The sequence below is a fragment of the Vespula pensylvanica genome, chromosome 13 (genome assembly GCF_014466175.1).
Source record: "Vespula pensylvanica isolate Volc-1 chromosome 13, ASM1446617v1, whole genome shotgun sequence".
In the NCBI taxonomy this organism is placed as follows: Eukaryota; Metazoa; Arthropoda; class Insecta; order Hymenoptera; family Vespidae; genus Vespula; species Vespula pensylvanica.
The window spans coordinates 5075111-5099538 of NC_057697.1; the positions used below are offsets into that span (position 1 = coordinate 5075111).

Below are 24428 nucleotides of genomic sequence, written 5' to 3' on the forward strand. Positions count from 1 at the left end.
AAAAAGACTGTTCGCTGGTTAAGTGTATGTCTAGATTTTAAATTGAATTATAATGCACATATACATAGGTATACAAATGAAAAAAAGCTTTTCAGTCATAAAAAACTATTTTGTTCGAAAGATCTAACTACAGATTTAAGATAGACAATAAAATTATTGTTTTATAAATTATTGATAAGACCTATCATAACTTACAGGTGTGTGATTTGGTTTAACATCATTACTGGAACCATAAAAAAAAGATATCTTTCAAATATAAATGTATGTTTAAGTAAATTAGGAGTATATTTAGGTAAATATAGATCATCAAAATCGAATTACATCAAATACATTAGCATAAACAATCTCTATGGAGAAGCAAAGATGATAAGTATAGATTTATTTATCTTAAAATTAATTATAAATCACTGAGTTTTTATCCACGCAGTCAATTCGAATGGCCTTATTTATAAATCAATATATCAAAATTTGGAATATTAAAAAAAACGGGACATATACGTTCCAATCATTGGATTAGAACTGAATCATTTATTTACTTAGATAAAGAAAGAGTATATTCAAAATAATATATCATTACAATAAAAAACATACGATAAAAAGCTGTTGTGTGATAATAATTTAAATTCAAATAATATTAATATCCACCTTCATCGAAAATTATCATCAATAGAAAAAATATTAAGGAATACTGGTGGCTGTAATATACAAAAGGATATAGAAATAATCATATATTAAAACATTGAAAATAATTATCTAAACAACTAGAAACAGCTAACTATTTATCTAAAAGCAAATAAAATAGAATCGGGATTGTTATTTCTATGTTCACAAAATAATGTAATAAAAATATAACTATTGTATATTACTTTACGTGGTTTATATACTTAAATAAATTTTGTGGAAGTGTTCTTATCCTCGGTAGTATAGTGGTTAGTATCCCCGCCTGTCACGCGGGAGACCGGGGTTCGATTCCCCGCCGGGGAGTTGGTTGTTTTTATATTTTTTGTTTATTTTTATGGTTTTTCTTTCTTCTCCTTTTAATAATATATATATATACAAATTTTAATTAATTATATTGTTGATATATGATTTAAATTTTTTAATTTACGTATCGACAATACGCTTATGACAACGATCACAATGCACTGATAATGGAGATTGGTAAACACACTTTTGACTAAAAGATAACCTAAAAGTCTAAAACGATATTCTGAAATTTATCTTTAACAAAATGAATTGAAATATTTTCTAAAATTCTCTTACCAGAAACTATAACTTGAATATTTATAATAATTTAACTAATAATTAAATAGACGAATTCATAAGTGAAATAGACAAGTATATATAGAACGCAATACATGAAACAGTTTTAAAAATACAAAGTAACAATTTTTACGGATCTTACGTAAAAGACAAAATCATCAAAATTCAAAGGTATAAATCCTATATATTAATACAAATAAACAAAATTCTATATAACCACACACAAAGTGAAAAACTAAAATTTTTTATATATTTTCTTCTAGTAATATAAAAATACAGTTTAAAATAGAATTCTCAAAGAATATCAATAATTTTTGGTCAAAAAAGATACAAAACATATCAAATGATCTAATTAATAAAATTTTTAGGACAAAGATACAGTCTCCATCCCTTCCTTAAAAACTTTTGAAGAAGTAGTTAATTAATTGAAAACGCAAAAATATGCAAGGACACTGAAGGGAATTACATAATTTCTAAAGTAATTGACAAATCAGATATTATAGAGCCACATTTTGTCAAGACACAACTCGACGAGTATTACAATTAAAGAGAGTAATTATAAACCAAATACATTTAACGATTCGAAACAACCGGATGATCGATCACCTTATTATCTTATTAAATCAATTGCCTTATTAAAATCGAAGACAAGAAAGTCTAGACTGCATACGAAACATTGTTCTAAATGTCTTCCGCAAAAAATTGAATAGTATTACACTCTTTAATCCTGCACTAAATAACATGTATTTTCCAAAGACGAATTAAAGACGCGACTTCGTATTTTAGGTCTAAAAACGACCGACAAGAAAGTAGAGTTGGCTGGGAGGTTGAAAACAACCCTCCATGATAGTGATGAAGAAGACGACGATGACAGTTATACTCTAAAGATAAAGAAAAAGAGGAAGGTGCGAGAACTTACGAAACGAAACAATGTGGAAAATTGCGAAAATTTTCAAAGCGTTGTATTTTCTCGTAACGTAATGACTTTTAAAAATGTCGAAGATGCACTGGAAATTTTCAGTGGCGATGGAAGCAACAATGTTCATAGATGGTGATTAATATTCAAAGAAACTGGCTATGCTAGACGGAGGGAGCGTTTTTATGTGCAGCTCAAGGAGCTGCTTCTCGAACGCAAAATTGTCCCCTTTAGTGTGTTATCCCAAAAATTGTCTCCCTGAAGACTTCCGGCTTAGTCGCTTCTTGCTTCTTCGAAATCAAGATGTTTCTTGATTCCAGCAGATCTAGAGGAATTTTCCTGATATGAAGAATTAGACTAAATATTCTTATTTATATTTCCATTCTAATCTGCTTGAGGCTTTTTAAGACCGTTTAGATACGGCACCGTGCTTTTCCATAGCATTGCTTTCTTTATTTCCTCTGGAGTGATTGGTTCCTAGAACTGTTATATCGTAGACGTACTTAAATTATAGATTGATGTTTCCATAGAATGTCTCTCAGTTATGATTTGTCTCCAATAAATGGGAGTGGATTGTCTATTTATACTTCCTTCAGTATGGATCGAAAGATATTCCTCCCTCCTCATTTTTTTCTTTGATATCTCTTTGGGAGATGACTTATAATCCCTTCTTGTGTTATGCTCTTTTATATGTTTTGGTATTGCTTTTTTAATATAAAGCGATAATTCATTCAGGATACGAGCATCATCCCAGAACTCTACTGCTTCGCAGATAGCCTTCAGGTTTACGCAAAGGTTTTCGCAAATCAATAAGGAAGAAAGCTCTTTGATGAAGTCAACAATTTTATTCCTAAACTCAGAATGATCTAGGAATAAAACTTCCTCCTTCTTTAAGAGAAAAAAAAAGTTTCTTCAAGAGAAACAATCTAATATAGTATTACTAGTGATTCACAAAAATATCAAATATAAAACTATCTTTCTGGAAAAGGAAAGCAATATCCTTATTGGTCGTGGGTATGTCAGGATAATTTGTTCGAAATATTTAAACGATCTCATTTTCCTGACGACCGTATGGACCCATGAGTGTTGCATTGATATTTGATTGGATTACACTGATATTGAAGGGTACGTGCCAGACAAATCTATGACTCGTTTTGTCTACGAGTCTACTTTCACTATTTATTTATTGTCCGACTCGATATATTATTGAAAACTACGTGCTTAATTAAAGATGCCTAAATTCGGACAAAGATAGCAATGTGTTTTTTATCTATGCGTTTTCTTAGCGAGTATCCAACGAGTTCCCAAGGACAGATATTCCTAATAATGATATATGATCCTTAAAAGAAAATATTGAGAATTGCTGAAGATACGCACATATGTATCAATAGTAATTATATTATAAGCTTGCTACACGCTTTAAATATTTTGAAATTAACGCTTTTTACTTTAATGAATCGAAGTAATGAAAATAAAGAATTTTATTGGAACAATTTATCAAATTGTTTTGATAGTTCTTTGGAGACTGATAGTAGTGATAGCAGCGAAGACAATGAATAAATTCCACAGAAGTGGCGTCATGTATTACTATTGTAAATTAGTGATTCAGAAAGTGATGATATTAACGTTGTAATAGATAAAACTACATACGACAAAATAATTATTATAGAACCTTTTGCCAGCGTAAAAGTTATGCCAAAATTTAAAGAAAACAAGGGACACCTTTATTTCTTGGAGATGATTTCTTGGAGCATATGTTGAAGGAATCCAATAGATATCACAATTAAATAATAAGTAAATAGGGGACCATTAAAGACAAAGAAACGGCACAATATCACACTTCTGGAAATAAAGAATTTTCTGGGTTTAATTATTTTGATCGAAAAATTCAAAAAAGACATTCTTTCCAAGTATTGGTCAACTTAGTCCAGTATCGAAATTCCGTTCTTCTCAAAAATAATAAACAGAAATAGATTGGTGCAGATAATGTAAAGGTAGCATTTTTGTAACAATGAGGTCATTTCCTTCTACTTTATAAACAGACTCGTAAAAATTTAATCAGTTATTGATTATTCAAAAAAGAGATTTAATGACGTGTACAAGTCTTGCTAATAACTATCATTGGATGAAAATATTATTCCGTGACGAGGCAAACTTTCACTTAAAATGTACAGAAATCACAAAGAACGGTATACTATTAAGTGTTTTTTGAAGCTCATATTGGATACATTTGTAATTTCGAAATATATGATAGCCAAAAAAGAAAGTTAAGACACACCATAATATTATTGAGTCTTACAAGAATATATAACATCACATTTTTCTACTGAAGAATAAATTGTGTTCTGTATACGTGAAATTATGCGAATAGATAGACGTGTTCTCGAAAGTCTTAAAAAAAATACAACTTTTACATGATCGAACCATATTTCGTAGAAAAGATAATATTTTACTACAGATATGGAATAATGAGAAATCAAATGTGAATATGATTTCTACGATACATTCAGCAAGATTAATAGAATTCAACAATATAAATAGAAAATCTGCAGTGCCAGTTCAAAAGCCTAAATCGATAATATATGACAACAAATGGAAAGGAATAGATTGTGCAGATCATTATTTCCTTTATTATTTAAATGTTAACAAGATAAAATAGTGGACACATCAAGTTGTAATATTTTTAATCAATTGTGCATTTTTTAATGTATATAAAATATATAATGCATTGATTGGAAAAGATTTCTTATAAAAAATTCTTACACAAAGCATTATTATTACAGATAGCAAATCAGTAATTCTAAAATTAATAAAAATGAGGATTTACCTGGCACATCAAGCATTTCAGAACCCTCGAAAAGGACATTCTAAATCGATAGATAAAGTGTTAATAAAGTTGAGGTAACCTGGGCAGCAGCGCTTGGCGTTACTAATGAAATTACCAGAGAGTTGAGTCTCTTTAAGAGGTTCGTTAATAACGATTTAATAATGAAGATTTATTTTTCGCGCATATAAATTACGTATATAGCAGCAAAATGGAATAATAAGACATAGCCGAATAGTTCGGAATTGTTATTACTGAGGTATATGATGTTATGTCACGTCGAACGATTCGAGTAGATAATTATGTTATGGAATAAATGTAGGAGGGCTTGAAGTTGTTTAATGAGAATTTTAAGTTAGAATTGATTTTTTTTTATCTAGAGATGTGACTAGCCAAAGTATGAAACTTTGAGTAAGCTAATGTGTCTTTATTTAATATAAGAGTGTTACATCTCAGATTAAAGACTTACTAAAATCAATTTTATTTGAAATATGCGACGGTTAAAATAGACTGGATGACACAATGCTTATCATAAACGATGGAATACAAATTTGAAAAGATCTATCTTCAATTATTTGTGCTTATAAGTAAATTCTCTTAAAATATAGTTCGCATTTACCTCGGATTCTCTATGAACTATTACCTACTCACCTACGCACTTATCCACCTACCAACATACCCACATACCTACATACCTACTGATATACGCAGGCAGACATTTTCAGGGCAGGGAACCACACAAACAGACATTCTTTTTTTAAGCAGAAAAAATATATACACATATATACATATATTAATATATAGTTACAATATAATATTTGGACATCATCGTACTTCACAAATTATTGTTCTGTATATTTATTCGATATGTAATTATCGTATCTTTTTGTTCGTGAGGTTTAAAGCACATATTCTAATTTACAAATATGTACATTCATTTATACGTGTAATTTGTTTTTTACACAATGAATCATAAGCGATATTAGATCTAGTATTGATGTCGAAAAATTCAAATATATAACATTACATAATGTTTCTCAATATATATATATATATATATATATATATATATATATATATATATATATACACACACATATAACTAAAATTATAATAATGTTAATACTTCGTTAGATAAATCTTTTATCTAATAACATGTTCTAAGGCATTTTTGAAATGGCTTCAATTCAATATTTTGGCTAATACGTTTTCACTCTTCCGTTAATTGTCTTTTTAGTTCTTAGTTTGTCTTTATACGTGTCGTTTGAATTTGGCGATCTAATAAGTCCCTTAAATTCTCAATCGGATTTAAATCCGGTGATTTAAATACAATAATCAGATTTTAATCTGGTGATGGAGTGTGAAATACTTTCGTATAATTGTATAATAAATATTCTTGCCCGATTCTCGATTTGTGTTTGGAGTATATCCATATTCGTTACATTTTTTATTAAATTTTATTTGAATATATCTAAATGTTCGTTTTTATCAAAAATTCCTTCAATAGAATAATGTAATTCTTTTACACTGGCAGTTGAAACGCAACCAAATCAAAATTGCATCACCCTGTTTCATCCTTTGATATTACAATATTTACTTGTACCTGTTGATTTTGTTTACGCCACACAAATTTTCGTCTATTATAGTTGAATATGAGTGTTAAATATGAATATGAAATTATTTCCACCCGCAAAGATTACATCATTTCACCATGATTATGCTTTAGAAATAAATTCTTTAGCGATTATTAATCGTTTTTGCGATTGATTTCGTTTATGTCTTTTTACGAGCTATTCTACTATTGTACCACCTTCTTTTAAAACATTATGGACTCTATCCAGAAATATTTTCTTTTCAGTTGTTTGAAACAATTCTATAATTGAATTAGTAGAACTTAATCTTGCATTGATTTTTATTTTGCGAATAATTTTACGTCTATCAAGTAGACGTGAACATCCTTTTTGAAGAATTGATTTAATGCAATCTTCATATTTGTATCTTTTTATAACATTTGCGATCGTATTCTTACTTAAATTTAATAATTTTTTAATTTAATATTTTCTCGATATAATTTTCGTTTTTCTGAGTAATATATAACAAATTATAACAAATTGTTGAACATTAAATGAAGTATTCTTAATTTTTGTTATAGAAGGAGCTGCATTCAAAAGCAAAATGTATCACATAATTATTGATGATTATGTCAATGATTAACTTTATGGAAATATAGCAACGTAATAACTATTTATTTTTTTATCTCAATCTGGAAATATAAAGACGAAATAGTTTAGACAAAAAAGAACCCCTCTTACCTGGCTGTTTGGTGAGCTGGTAAGCCCGTAACTAAATATTTGATTAGGATTCAGAATGATCATTTTCCAAGGACATGTAATTTTTAGGAACTAGAAAATAATTGCAGAGAATGTAAAATGTATTACTACTGACAAACTGATGGACGTCAGTTTGTATCGATTACGTCAATTAGTTGGTATGTGATCTGTAGCCTTGAGAGTCAATGTGTGTTAAGAAATAACAAATGTCATCACGGATTCATCAACTGAAGGTAAAAATAAAACCTTAAAAGCAGAATTGATTATACAATTATCCACATCGCAAGAGAAGAAAATCAAACAATTATTAGAACACAGAGAAATGGGAAATAGGACCGATCTTATTCTTAAAGCTATGAGTTGTAAGTCGTAGCGAATTTCAATTTGGCACAGCTACGAAAAAAATTGCTCGAAATTTAATAACAATTAAGTCGAACATACATATTCACGAGGAAGATCACGTACACGCAATGAAAGGAGCTGATGTCGTAGCCAGCGATATAGTGGATGATGCAGTTGAAATAGAGATTTAGCAAATGCGCGTAATTGATTTCAAGAGAATCGGGATCATTATATGTCGCAGTTGATGACGGATTGGAAGCATATCACCGTTTTATCGCCGATGCAAGCGTAAAAACAAAGTTCTTGATAAATACTGACATAGATTCCACTTGCATTTTTTTCGCGTTCACGAGTCAATGAAAAGTAAGCTTTTTATCACATTATGGCTTATTAGTTAATATGCGAAATTGTTGTTTGATAAACAATGTAATCGCTAGCATCAATCAAACAAAAAGGCAATAGTTAATAAAAATTTAGTGCAGAATATTTGTGGAACATAAAATTGTGGAACATTGAGATACCATCGTTTATTCCTTGAGTATCCCGATTTGTCATCCTATGGGATGGAATTACCAAATAAAACATGCGTTTCGATATTATTTCTTTTTGCAAAACAAAAAGTGGAAATGGACTACGCGTACCAGTGGTAATGGTATTTTACCAATAGTATGGTATTTTCATGGTTCTATGTATACTCATTAAAATCATCTTCTTCCTCATTGTGCTTAATATGACAGACAACATATGATAATAGAATGGTAAGTAGTTTGTTTCTTCCTTAACCAATTCCCGTCTTATTCCTTCTTTTGTTAGTTTTCCTTTTAAATAGTCAATACAATCAATATAATTAATATTATTAAAACACAAGTTAACACTAGTTGTAATTTCTTTCTACTTCAAGAACCACTACTGAAAAATCTGCTGACAGAATGACATCATATTCCTTTCCAAATGTCACAGATAAATATTACTTTGCTATTTCCAAATTTTTTCTTTATTACAAGTTTCAATTACTTATTACTATCTATAATAAATGTTTTCCCGTTCTTCTTGATAATTAAGTCAAGGTTTCTTAAGCTATCATCGACTTTTATATATAATTTTATATGATTATATATAATTTTATTTATACGATATTATTTATTTATATGATAATATATAATTTTATTTGACCCGTGTACAAATTTTTTTATCATTTTCTAAGTTTTTCTACTTGGACCTTATCTCTGGACTTAAGTATCATAACTATAGATAGTTGCATACATCTTAACATGATTTTGCTCTAATTTTACATGCAATGAACAGATTTATCGAGAATAATCAAAATAGTTACAAGCCCGATATGAATCTGATTGTTTATGAGCAACTATTCCCTACAAAAGTAAGATGTAAATTTACACATTACATAATATATATAAGTAAGCCTGATAAATCTGGCATCAAGTTTTGATTAGCATCGGATAGCAACAGTAAAAACATTATAAAGAGTTTTCCATATTTGGGAAAAGAAGAATCCTGACCGTCGTCAATACCACTTGGTGAATTTATTGTCCTCAAAATAGTCGAACTATTTACTGGATGTACGGCGGACAACTTTTTCACGAGTGTAAAATCGTGAGCTTTAAAGGCAAAAAAACTAGTGGTTCTACCTGAATTCAAAGCAACTAAATGATGGATTTAGAAATTCAAAAATATCCTATAGAAACATTCCATACAAGGTAATAACATTCAGAACGCGATCTATGTTTCAAGATATTGGTATCTTGCAAAATGTTTTTCTGCAGTATTTTTCTTGCAGAATCTTTCGTTTCGTAAGGTTTGTAAATATTGATGAATCTGAGATATAAAATTTAATATCTTATCTATTGGACTTGTAAAAATTTATAATACAAACAAGAATGGCTTCAATTTTGAGATATATTTCCTGAAAAAAATTAAGGAACAGAATAATCGTTTGGGAACTACTGTATATTCATTATTTTCTAAGTTATATATGTAGATTGTAATATAAAATAGTATAGAAAGATAATATTTCATATATTAATATATAGTAATTTTTTTTTCAAATATATTTGCATAAAGACTAAAATTAATATTAGTCTTTATATAAGTTAACAATTAATATTAAAAAACACAATACAAATGCTTTGTATCAAAAGTTAAGAAATATAAAGGCTTTCACAAATAAGGAAAATATGTAATCTAAATTGGTATGGTTTAAACATAAAAAATTTAGTCTTCCAAATGTTTATATAAATACCAACAAGCAAGAATGAAATAAAACATCTATTTGGACTGATTTTTTGGATGTTATTGATCCTATCCTTGCATTTATATTAGTTCCAGGATTCATCGTTCCTTAAGACATCCCCATGGAAAGTAATGAACAAAAATTAATTTAAAATAATGTTGAGAAGATAGGTATAGAAATGGTATAGAAAATTTCGAGTTTTTCTTAAGTGCCACTGTTGTGAATGATTTACTTAGCTTCGAAAATGTAACATGAAAAAAAAGATGTCAATCACATTTCATAAACAATTAATAGATGCGCTTACACAGCATTTAGATGAAATAATTCCATGCTAGGTCTATAAAAGATGAGTCGACAAAAGAAATGTTCATCGATTGAAAAAAAAAAATGGAAAATATAAAAAGTATGAAGATATTGTTATAACGTGATAACACAAATGAAAAAACATACGAGCGCAATATAGACAGAAATTTAAAATTAAAAAGGTCATCACTTTTTGTAATACGTGAAGAATTAAATCATATTTTTGCTTAGAATTTTTTAATAAAGTCCACTAATGAAATTTAATATCTTTTTATATTACATTAATTACGATTTATTTTTCATAAATTATAATTTATTTACTTTCTTTTTTCAATTTATTTATTTCTTTCTTTAATTTATTTTCTTTATTCATTCTTTATTTCATTCTTTAATTTAATTTATTTACTTAATTACAATTTATTTTTTTTCAAGCTTAATACTGTCAGTTCTGTGAATCAACACCGTCTAAACAAAAAGTTCACTATCAGTCCATAGGGACCAATATCACACTCAACTTGTTAATGACCTTGCATAAATAATCAAACACAGTACTAAAGTAGGGTGAGCGAATATAAACCTACTACATATATTCTGACCTGAGAAGTCAGGCTCTATGCCAAAGAGTATAACGTTGGAACAAATCTATATGGAATTTTGCGTATTCGATAGAAGCCCACGTATCAGTCTTAGAAGCTGTACGGCAAAAGAAGTATATATCGGGGGGTGGGACCTGTCTTTGATACTTTTGGTGGGGGCCGAAGAAAAAGAGGTAACACTTACATAAAAATTATGAATATTAAATTTAATCATAATTATTTAATACTTTTTATTAATAAATAGATTTATTGGGACAACTAAGACCAATTAGGTTACATAACCGGGCTAATCTACATCTACTGGGTGACTATTTGCGAGACGATAACTATGAAGAGGGAAGACATTTTTACAAATGAACCTGAAAGTATTTTGAGTAAATTCGGTATAGATAGGCTGAATACTGGATACCGAAAATATTTTGATATATAACAAGTCGGTCTTTGATGGAAACTTGGTCTAAGAGGACGTAGTTTATAAACATTCCAGAATATTTAGATATTTTTATAACATCACATTATTGTAATTACAATTTGTTTTACATTAAAACGCGATGTTGTACGTGACAATATATATATACATATATATATATATATAGATCTGGATATATATTATATATATAATTATTATTTTATATTAGATCTAAATATATATTATATATATTTGCACTCGAAAGACATCGTCATTAAGTTTCATTCGGCAATTCGAGTTGCAAGTGAAATCGTTGAACTTCGAAGGATTATCGGGCCATAAATAGGTTCCTAAGCTTCTTGCGTATTCTTTAATTGTGTTATATAAAAAATTTCAAGAATTGTAAACCAATATATATTTCAAGAATTGCCTAACCAAGGTATATAAATCAACATACATTGATATTATGAAAGGACCGATTGGAATTCAATTTTTGTTGTTTGTGTCGAGTTTGACATAAAAATCTATGTATTATGCAAATTCAAGTGTAGGTATGTCGACTTTTGATACTAATTATATTTTATTGTTTACTTTCTAAGGTCTCTTTTCATAATTCTTCATAAATTTCAACAAAAGTCATAATTCATTTTTAATATTATCATTTTCGATATTTTGGAAATCTATTTCACAATTACTTTCATTCTCATTTATTAATTTATGCAAAATATTTCCAAAATGTTATTTAATGTTTCTGCCTTTCTGATACGTTTTAATATTTTAACATTCTTTTGTTTTAACATTCTCCTTGTTTTTGCTTGCTTTTTACTCTTTTCTTATAGTCTAAAATCTTGACAAAAGTCTCTCCATGCAAAAAACTTCGACCCTTTCTCTCTCATAGGACATATTATGCAAAGATGCTTAAACCCACCAAAATTATATTACTGTTCTTCATTTTTTAGTATGTTTCTCTCTTATCGCTCCAGTACGACGCATTGTAAAGTTCTTAGTCTTGAACCATGTCCGCTAAAGATTTTGTAAGGATTTCAGTAAATCTGTTTTCGTTTTTATTGTTTGCGCTCTCTTGTAATTCTATTAATAATATTATATAATTCGATAATTTTTGTGTCATTTATCGATAGTGATTTTTCAAAAAGACTTTGTGATGTATATTGATATATACTGAATAATTTGTCTCATTTTCATGTATGTTGAAAATCAAAATTTTATCTCACAACAAATATATTCTCTGTGTGATAGAACACAGTTTTCAGTTATTTAATAATCCTTTAACTGACATGAATGGTGGTCTTGAATGAAACCATTCGAGCGCAATTTTCCTTAAACGTAACCAGATTAAGACAGAATTGAAACTCAGACTGGTGTTAGAGCTAGTATCTGGCGACAGAATCAGACTGCAGACTATTGGTAATAGCGTACCCTTTGATGAGTCCTAAGACTAAATTGCATCAACGCTTATGCATGACGCTCCTTTAAGACAATATGACACATATCAGTCCTCTATCACTAGTTTTCTCCTCTATTATTAGCCTTTCTATATATGATTGTAAATGTAATGTACAAAATTTTATAAGTTCTATTTTTGTTATTATATTTATACTTTCTAGGTCATCATTATTATTATTGTTAATATCACTATAATTTTCACTCTCATATAAATGTATCTTAAGATATAAGAATAGGCCCAAGCTACAATCACTTCGCAACATCCGCAAACTTTCCCTTTATAATTTTTTCTCTCACGAATTAATTTTATTAAAATTTTCAAAAAACCAATGCATTACAAAAGATATACATTTGGACTTCCTTTTTAATTAAACTACTCAAAAATCTGTTCTTAATTTTTAAGAACCTTCTCTTCAACTATCGATTACGAATACGCAATAACTTATTTACACATTTCTATAAACAAGCTCACAAATTATTTAATATATTCGAAAACGATCTCATATGGCATCTTCCAATTACATTTAAATCCGGCACGTTACATTTCTCTCATTTGCTTGAATTGAATAATGGCATATATATATTAACGTATTTAGTAACGTTACGGTTTTGATAACTACACTGACAAGCCTCTGATATCGTTTATTTTTTTATGTATATACGGAGGATCTGGCCTTTGTCTCTTCTTAATCCTCAGACCTGTAGAACTAATGCTCACGATGAAAAAGGGCGACGGTATAAAGCTCGGAAACAGTTGAATGTTCTCAACAAAATACCGTTCCCTACATTTCCACAAATTAATAGGAGAACGCGATTTCTTTGAAGGATCCCGTCGATCTCGTGAGGTGATGCGCGATAAAGAATACTTGGTGAATCGAAATTATAACAATGTATTTTTGAAATAATGAGATACAAATGTTGTGATATGTCTTTCTTTGGTCAATTGTATGTAATTAATTGTGTTGGCTACCTCAATATGAGGAATGGCCAATGATATTAGCAAGACTCGGAGGTCTTGATGATTTTAGTACAAAAGATATATTATCGATTTAAATTGTGCTGGATATATTTGATAAAGGCATGACCAGTGATGTTGATAAGATTCGGCTGTCTTACTGTTAAGCACGAACCATTTGAATCGTTGACTGCTTAATAATTTCTCTCGAATTATCCACGAAGACAATACTGAATTATAGGAAAAGGAAAGAAAAAGTTTAAATAAAAAGTGTATGGAAAAGGAAAGCAAAATGGTTATTGATCGTGGGTCAGAATAATTTGTTTGAAATGTTTAAATAAGCTCATGGCTTCATTCTTTATTTTGATGATTGTATTCATGAATGTTGCATTAATATTTGAAGGGTAGGTGCCAGACGAACCTATGAATCGTTTTGTCTAGGAATCTACTTTTATTGTTTATTTATAGCTCTACTCAACACATTATTGAAGGCTATATATTTGACTAAAGATGTTTAAGCTCGGACAAAGGTAATAATGTATTCTTTATTTATGCGTTTTCTTAGCAAGTATCTAACGAATTCCCAAAGGTAGGTATTCTCAATAATGATATATAATCGTGGCCATATGCTTAAGGACGAAATAGAAATACATTTTGAAATATGATATATCTGTAAAAAAATGGAGTAAAAATAAAATAACTGTAATCTTAAAAATTCGTATTCATAATATTAATATTGGAGCAAATGTTTTCTTCCTATTTCAAAAAAATATAGAGTTTTTTACAAAACCTATGTTTTGTATGGAGCATTAATTTCTGCAGCGATCAAATAGTTAAGAACACTATGTGTATCGTACTTTAAATCGTTTAATAAATCGATTTTATCAATTTCAATCGAGTAGTTCGTGTAGTTAGATATATTATATAGAGCATTAATATGAGTAATGGAAAAAATATCACACCGGAACAACGAAAACAAGTGCAATTTTTGCGAATGTGGAAAATCTTATTGCCAAATTTCTTTAGAACTTGGAATATCCAGAGTCACCTGTTTCCAAACCATAAAGTATATTATATAAGTATAATATTTTCGAACTACAGATAATGTTCCTTGTAAAATTAAATGAAAAACTGATGCCAAAACTGATCGAAGGATCCATAGACTCTCCGAGACAGACAGATTTAAAATTGCAGTAGAAATTAATTCAGAAATTAATCCTGATTTAGATAAAAAAGTAAGTGTTCAAAAGATACGTCATCATTTAAATGAGTTTGGTTTAATGGGTCAAATGGCACAAAAGAAAAATATTCATCTCGGAAAAAAATCGATGAGTAGGAATTACATTTGCCATTGGACGTTAGAATAATGGTTTAAAGAAATTTTTATGAACGAATCGAAGTTTAATCGATTTAATTTTGACGGGAAAACATATGTGAGATGCTGTGTAGAAGAATTTAAAAAGATTTCTACAAAATCTACAGTCAGGTAGTGGAGGTTCCATACTTATCTGTAAGGAGTATAATGAGTATTAATGAAACCGGTTCCATATACTACATAGAGGGAATCATGACCCATTTTAAGTATTTTGATATAATTAAAGATCTGTTACTCTCATATGCCAGTAATGAAATACCAAAGGTTTGGATCTATCAGGCTGATAATGATCCAAAATACATGGCTTGTATAGTAAAATAATTTCTAAATGAGTAAAATATTAAGATAATAAAGTGGCCATCGCAGTGTCTGGATTTAAATCCAATTGAAATTTTATGGATCAATATCGACAAATTCGTAATAAACAAATTCGTAAAACAACAAAAATCGAAAAACTTAGAAGAATTATATACTATTATCTAAGATGGTTGGAAGTCCATACCAATAGAGAGATGTTTTCGGTTAATACAATCTATGCCATGAAAATGTGGCGAAGTTATAAAACAGATAAGTTTAGCAATTACATATTAACATATAAAAACTTAAAAATTAAATAAAAATGCAGAATATGAAAAATATTTGTGTACTTAAATATGTCCGCTTGAAATATTACACTTGGAAAATAATTTTTTTTTGTTAATATCAGAAGTAGTGAGTAAAAATGTTTTGGCTACCATACACAGTAGTGTTTACACTTACTATATATACAAGTGACTATCATATAATTGCATCCAATTTTGCAATTTGGTAATAAAAATATAAATTTTTCGACTGTCTGTAAATATATGACCGCCTTTATATGGCTCTTAGGAGAAAGTACTATGAATTGTTGAGGATACATACTTATCCATCAACACAATTCATACAAAAGGTATAGATGTTATGTTTATTTCTTAAGGCTTTCAGATTAATGAGTAAAATGTATTTTAGACGAACAATAGTGGTATCTTCGAAAACGTTGATAATTTTTATGGTAATTCTAAGAGTGTTGTCTATCGTTTGCGAGAATGTTATTAAGAGATATCAAGATCGAAAATTAATACTTCTTGTTACTGATGGATATTTACAGTTTGCTAGCGAAGAAAAATTAACTAAATATAATACATTAAATATGATATAAATAAATAAGAAAGATTGAGAAGCAATTAGAAACAAAACTTCGACATTATATAGAAGATAGTGTCGACGCTATATAAATACCTTAAAGTTTTCTGTTATTTCCGACCATTGTTAATATCCGAGTGGACAATGTTTACATATCGTCATTCTCAGTTCATACTGATGGAATTGAAATAAAACATTTGTAACTATTATATTAATGATATTATTATATTAATGATATTAATTATTTAAATTAAATTAATTATTATAATAATTCTATTTTCGGCATTCATTTTTAAGAAGAATTGGAAAGATCTTATAACATATTACTTCTAATACGTGTACTTTTATTATGCAGCAAAACATGGACACAGCTATTAGAAAGATGGAAATCATTGTTGGGATTCATCCAAAAATCTTTATAATTATATTACTAGTACTGAACGCAATTAATACAAGCTATAACATGGGAACACTATCTTCGTATGGTATCAAACATCTAATACGTCGGTGTAATAAAAAAGCTTATGTAGATTTACTTCTCTCACGCATAATAATCGACTTAGTATGGATTAGAATATTTTTGTTAATAGCTTGAACTTACATTTTTCAGTTGTTCATATTTATGTCCTTTTTCGAAGATGACATGCAACTTATAGTAATCCATGCTAGATAAGAGACAATGCTGGTAAACGTGTGTGTGTATGCTGTGTATAGTCCATATAACAAGATGAAACATAAATAAATGCATGTGATGGAGACGTAATAAGGTCAAGAGTGTATTCACAACCTTCACATTATTTTGTAACAGTTTTTGAACAGAAAGTTTAAGCAAGTTCTAACAATAATCTATGTAAATTCATTCCTGAATTCAACAATTAACTGCCGGTTGCCAGTAAATAGCTGAAGTCTTATGCATCTATCACGCACATAACACATGATTATTCTGTTTACGTTTCTGATACGTCTCGTTGCACTATTATATATAAATTTCGGACAAAAAAACAAGATTTCGTCGATTATTTTATCAAAAATAAATAAATTTAATGAATATATTTATATATCATATATTATATTGATAGAAATCAAAAGATGTGAGTTCGTTTACATACTAACTATGAGATAGAACACTTGACACTATTTTTTCTTATAACTTCTATTGCAGTCCACTTTATATTATTACTTATATTATATACACATTATTACTACTATTATTACTACTATTATGATAATAAAATATATCATAATAATATAATAATAAGAGTAATAAGAAGAAAAAGAATTAGCTTTTAAACAGGGGAAAAGAAATACTTCGGAATCTTGTTCACTCACGAGGATATGATAGTTTACTTTCTTTGGCCTCTACTCTCATGTATACATTACGTCTCATGGTAATTGGTTTCTCCAATCTTATTTAATCAATTTCTATTATTTGTTTCGATTTCTATTTCTTCTCATTCGTCTCTTTTCCTCTCTCTTTCTTTGTCTCTCAATTGACACTCATTCTTATCCTCTCTTGCTTGCACTCTCTTCTTTCTTTCTTTCTCTTTCACTTAATCAACACTCGTTCTTAGTTTGATACTGATTGCATAATAAAAAAAAAATGAGATAAAAATTGTTAAGAGGAAAAATCGGGAAAAAAAAGACGGAGAATGAGTTACTGCGCCCTATCTCATATACATGTACACTTTAGAGGTTTAATCTGAACTAAGATAACACGATTTGAATTAAAACAAGGAAGAATACGATTTAGAACGCTTATAGACATATATATATATTTGTGTAGCTATTAATGTAGTATATTTTTATTTATTATACATACCAAAATGTGCGTGTGTGTGTATATAGCTGTTAATATAGTATATTTTCATTTATTATATATTTTTACAAGATATTTATTGAATTTATAGTATATCAGTAATGTGGAAAATTATATTTGATTTTACTAATTACATCGTTCTGACCTTATTTTCTTAAGCCATGACGCAGAGAAAAAGAATGCAACAATCACGGCATTGCGGCATAAACAATGCGCACTTTCGAGACATATTGTGAAATAAAGCATTTACTGGTTTAAAATTATGTATAAGAAAATACGAATTAAAAAAATAAGAAAGATAAAAAACAGAATCAATCGCAATAATATCCTAAAGTACAATTTATTTAGAATATTCTAACCTTCTTTTTGTGTACATGTTTCATAAAAAATAGATAAAAAGCATTTATCAATCGAACATTGCGTTGATATTCTATTTTGTCTTAAATTTTCTTCAAAAATTTCAATCAATTCAAAAAATATTTAATTAATGGAATCGATCGTATATCTTCGTCTTCTCCTCTTTTTCTTGCTTTTTAGCAAAGATGTTTTACTATTTTCGTATGATACTTAAAAATTTACTATTTATTTCTTTATGCATGATATACACAAATACACATTTAGTAAATTGAGGGATTTTTGCGGACTCTCTCTCTCTCTCTCTCTCTCTCCCTCTCTCATGTTGTTTTCTCCTTTCAATTCTGTTTCATCATGTTATCAATTTATAATCGTTATAAAAGATTCAATTTAAAAGAAATTTTGAATTGTTTACTTGCTAATTACATGCGATGATAGAAGTCAGTAAATCAACGATATTGCCCTTACTATAGTCGCTTATATACTGAATATAGAACGAGCTGTGTTTCTGGTGGCGCTTTTATCTCGTAGTAATATCGATCGATGGAGTGGCACATTTTTAGCTTAGAAAATTAAAAAAAAAAATGACTAATATAATGTATTAAGGACTCTTTGATCTATTGGTTGTAAATTTTGTATTATACCGTTTTCAATGTCTGTAAAAGTCTGTATGAGAATTAGATAATCCAAATTTTTTTTAAATGAAATTTCTATAGCAATCTGAATTTTTCGTTCACTGATGTAAAATCAATTCAATAAATATTTCATAAAAATATATATATTTTTAATTGACGACTATACATAAGATTTTCCTCAGACAGGTAATAAGATTAAGAAAAGACTGACAGGTATGTGAAACTAACAAAACAATAAACGATTTTGTATTGTTTTAATAATTTCCAATAAATTTATTATTAATATATAGTACGTGAGATCATAGATAGTATATTTTTCCTAACCTATCGATATACGTGTTTATCATTTTGTTGATTTTGACCAAGAGTATACTTATAGTTATATTATTAATTTACGCAGTTTTTTTAATCTGAATGAAATATATGTCTTTATAAGAGTTCTAGATTGTATTCTTATTTGTTTTAGTTCAAATTGCATTATCTTAATTTAGAGCAAGACTAAGAAATGCACGTATGTGAGTTAAGCCATGGAATCTCACTGTACAACTTCTTCTAGATTTTTATTTTTAGCAATTTTTTTTTAACTATTCAATCAATATCCCTAAAGATATGTGCTATATTCTGTTTACAGGACTTATTATGTATCATTGAAATGAAAAATGACAATGAAAATTTAAGAAATCAAACGAAGTATAGTAAATTGCATAAAATTTAATAAACATCATTAACTATATAAACTACATATTTCACAAGAATTGAATAAAAATATTAAGAAAAAAATTGCAATATGCTTTTATTGCAACTGTGCTTTCTATATTACATTATTTTTTTTTATAATATTCCAAGATAGCTTTGTCAAAGTTTAAGCTGGCCATGTCTTCATGAAGAATCGCACAATGTTCAATGGGCAATGTCAGCTTAGTGACAAAAGATGATATGTTTTTTTCTTTAGATGTGAATGTGTGTATAAGTATTTAAATAGAAGTCATTTGTAAATAGAAACATTAAATAATATTCTATGTATTTAACATAGATGCATTTAATAAATTGAAGGATAAAAGTAATTGCGAAATAAATTTTCAATATATCAAAGATGATAATTACCTGTTTAGAGTATATGAATATGCAACTCCGATAATAATAATAAAAAAATGTTACTATAATATGTGATTGTATATCAATTATAAGTTAGTAATAAAGATATTTATAAAGATCGTTATTCTTTGTCACTAATTGAGAACTAATTAAATAGTCTTTAGGTTTTTATATAATTCAGTTTGCATGACATCAAAAATGGATTCTTTCATATATCATTACATTAAAATAATTGTAAGTATATTGCATTTATAATGGATGAGCATTATGAATTTCCATTTGGACTTAGTAATTTAGTGCCAATCATATCTCAGAAACTTATTAATACAGTTTTTCAAGATTTGATAAAAAGTGGTTTAGTTTTAACATATTTAGATGAAATCAAATCTATTCTAAGAATTCTGTGATTTTAATAAGGACAAGTTTCAGATTCAACATTTGAAACTATTGTTGGCTAATAAACCAATATTAAAATTGTACCGCCTAACTGCAGATATCGAGATTCATATTGATACTTCAAACCTAAGCATTGATTACAGAAATATGACATGGATTAGTGTTTCCATCCTATGTACTATGCTAGCATCCTATGTACTATAGCAGTGCAGGTATAGTCGTGTTATATACTAGTTAGAAACTAGAAGTATTAGCAATTGTACTTCCGTTAGAAATTTTCTTTCATTTTAAGACTGTCCAATAACGTATTGAGTTCTAAGACAAGTAAAGTATATGTATTCATGGATTTCTCTTTCCAAAGAATCTACTACTCGATCCACTCCATGACTAGATCTTTTGTTTTTAGTTTTCTGGATTTTTTACAAAATATCGATGATGTCTCATTGTTGCCCAGGTAGTTGCATCTCTGGGCAACTATTAATGAAGCATTGGATTCTCTTATGTTGAAATTATAATGCCCTCAATATTTTCACGTATCGCCTTTCAAAGCTTTTCAAATATTGACATTCGAACTGATGTTGAACCTAATGTCAGGTGATAGAATAGGGTCGTTGGCTATTGGGAATTCTATTTAAAAAATCGTCGTGCGTTCACTTTCATTATGAAAAAAATTAATTTGAATGGACGAGTGGCGAAATTAGTGTTATTATTAGAGGGGTTCGATTAAACAATGAAACACCTCCCAGGAAAAAGTATGATGCAAATTAACGTTTTGAATAGAAATCCTCTTTCAATGTGCACGTCAGTGAAGAAGCTAGATTAAAAGAAATACAATATGAATAAATGACACACATAAGTTGAGTCTAATTTGTAGTTGTTACGTTACATCGAAAAAATGAATAAGCTATAAATTTTTGAATAATTATTCTTATAGGGAATAAATTTAATTAGACATATCACTGATTATAATCCATTAGTGATCATTATTATCCAGAATATTAACAAATGTTTATCTATCACTGATTTGATTTCTTGTTACATTGTTTTTCCTTCAAAGCTAATGGATATATTTCTCTAGTACTATTGTTCCTTTCACGTTATTTTAAAAACATTTAAATTTGAAACACAAAAGTAATAGACATTTGACCCAACACATACATATTCTGTTGTTACTCCTAAATATGTTATTTGATTATTTACATACACATTCATACGTACAGAAATTCATTTATTTATTATCCTAATCGAACCTGCAAAATGACATTTGTAAGAAAAACTATGTCCTGACGACATAATCAAGACTCGACTATAAACTTGATCCAAGAGAAATATGGTAAAATGAACGAAAAACGAAAAACTGCAATGCAAAAGAAAGTAAATATATATATTAGTTTCTTTTAATTATATAACTAATATACTATAATCTATCGTTTTAAGCAAATGTGAAAGAAATACAACACGTAAGTAACTTCTATCGAATATAAAATAGCATTAAGATCTATCTAAAGATCATATGTTTATTTCTCTTACAAAATACTTTGTACAGTTGATCTAAAACTTACGATCATTCAATTCAGAATAACAAATCATGACCTTCTGTTCAATCTTTTGATATGATTCTTAATAAACGTTAGTGGATATTTACAATAACTTATTTTGACAGTAACTTTATTTAAAATATATATGCATATCAAAGTATATTTTTTCTTAACCAAAAGCATCTACTGAATCACATGTGCACACTTTCAAATATTCATAGTATTATCTACTAAGGATCCATTAGCATTACAAAGAATAACTTTGATAAAAGAGTGATATTGTTGAACAATCTCTAAGAAAATACTTAAATATAAAGAAACATATTTCTTATGTTTCCCACGATTTCCATTATTGTCCAAATTTAGGCATTGTTAATCGAACATATGTTCTTCCGTAATATACCAAGTCGGGCAATCAATGAAATTAGATTATTAAACAAAGCAAGGTGTGAATATCTGGAATTTATCCTGAAGCCATCGATTCAATGGTCACGAATAAATATGATTATCAGAACAAAGAATCACACCTGAAATTATTTAAGAATTTCAAATCTACTATCCTGATTTGCTCGCAAACAATAAGCATTATTACTTCCCATTCTATATCTTTATACACTTTAAATTTCTTCATTTTTCTTTCTTTCTCCTAATTTCGACAGTATCTTCGCGAAAAGTTCCAGAGAAATTATAGTGTCAATCGATATAGACTTTTCAAGTTTAAAACAATAAGACAAATGAGTAATATTAGCATTATTGATAATCTCTCATTCAAAGGTAAAAAACACAACAAACGACATACAATAAATAATCATGGATATCACAATATTTGTATCTAAATATATTAAATAAAAAATATCGTTATAAGTTAAAAATATGAAGTAAATTTTATCGTACATCCATCATACCAAAAAATAAATGTAATACTATAATTAAAAGTAACTCGTAAGATTCCAACTCTAGTTAATATCACGTAGTAACACAAGTTCTCGTCCAATCACTGAAGTTAAGCAACATTGGACAGTTAGTACATGGATGGATGAACGCTTGGGAACACCATGTATTGTTAGCATTCTTCTGCCTATTTTAACCCTCACTTTTACCCTCCTTTATATTCATTTAATTTTCGGGACACAATGATCTTTCTATTTTTATAATAAATATACCATTGTAAGTATTGTAAGATTCATGTTGAGAATATGTATGAATAACAAGCATTCGCAGATAGCTTCTACAAATTAAAAATTTAATTAATAATTTTTTTTTCTCACGGTTAACCTTATATGAGAAATCCATATAAAATCTGTGTAATTACCCATAATGCAAATTGTAAACTATTTTTTGATTTAAATTTTCGGTTAACAGTTATACCATGTTGTTGCACCAGTCCTCGTTCGGTCACTGAAGTTAAGAAATGCTGAACACGGTTAGTACTTGGATGGGTTACTGCTTGAGAACACCGTGTACTGTTAGCAATCTTTTTGCCTATATTAATCCTCACTTATACCCCATTCTTTCTTTATTCAATTTTTAAGACACGATGATCTCTATGGTTTGTAAGTAACAATACTATTGTTAGTGATAGAGAACCCCACCTGAGAATATGTATGAAATACAATCACTCGGAGATAATTTCTACAAAATATTAACTTACATTGTTTTTCACAGTTAAACATATACAAGGAGTCCAAATAAAATCCGTGTAATTTCCTATAAAGTAAATTGTAAAATTATTTCATTTTCAATTTACAGTTAAGTATCATACCACGTTGTTACATAGTTTTTCTTAGTTAACCTCATAGAAGCAAGCCATACAAAATCTGTTTAATTATATACAAAGAAATAAGTAAAATTTTTATCATTTCCAATTTATGGTTAAAGATCATACCATGTTGAACAGACTTTTTCTCTGGTAACCTTATGGAAAGATTAACAATTAAAATCTGTGTCACTACCTACAATGCAAATTATAAAACTTTTTCATTTTGAATTTCTAGTTAATATTCATACCACGGTGTTATACAACTTTTCTTGGTTCTCCATTACTGGCAAATCCATGTAACAACAGCATATTTATCTATAATGCAAATTGTAAAATTTTTTTCATTCCTAATTTCAGGTTAATGGTAATACTATGTTGTTACACTGATTTACTCTGTCTACCTTGGACCAGAAAGCAATATAAAATCTGTGTAATTACCTAGAAAGGAACAAGAAAGATTTATTTCAATTTGAATTTCCATTTTACTGCCATAACACGTTGAAGAGAGTATTTCTCAATTATCCTATAGGGAGAAGTCATATAAAATCTGTATAATTACTGTACAATTTACAGTTAACAATCATACCATGTTATTACACAGTTTTTCTTGGTTCACCTAATGGAGGGAAACCATATAAAATCT

At 28.4% G+C, this 24428-nt stretch overlaps 2 long non-coding RNA genes, 1 other non-coding gene and 1 pseudogene across 3 annotated transcripts; 3 read left to right on the forward strand and 1 right to left on the reverse strand.

The window, feature by feature from the left end:
- Positions 1-912: 912 nt before the first annotated feature.
- Positions 913-984, forward strand: Trnad-guc. Its single transcript has one exon. It is a non-coding gene; the product is annotated as a tRNA-Asp (tRNA).
- A 6178-nt stretch (positions 985-7162) lies between these two features.
- Positions 7163-8161, forward strand: LOC122633796. Its single transcript, XR_006328194.1, has 2 exons — positions 7163-7334; positions 7403-8161. It is a non-coding gene; the product is annotated as an uncharacterized LOC122633796 (long non-coding RNA).
- A 14688-nt stretch (positions 8162-22849) lies between these two features.
- Positions 22850-23902, reverse strand: LOC122633665. Its single transcript, XR_006328162.1, has 2 exons — positions 23339-23902; positions 22850-23254 (listed from the first exon to the last, which is right to left on the reverse strand). It is a non-coding gene; the product is annotated as an uncharacterized LOC122633665 (long non-coding RNA).
- Positions 23381-23498, forward strand: LOC122633999 (annotated as a pseudogene).
- Positions 23903-24428: the final 526 nt, after the last annotated feature.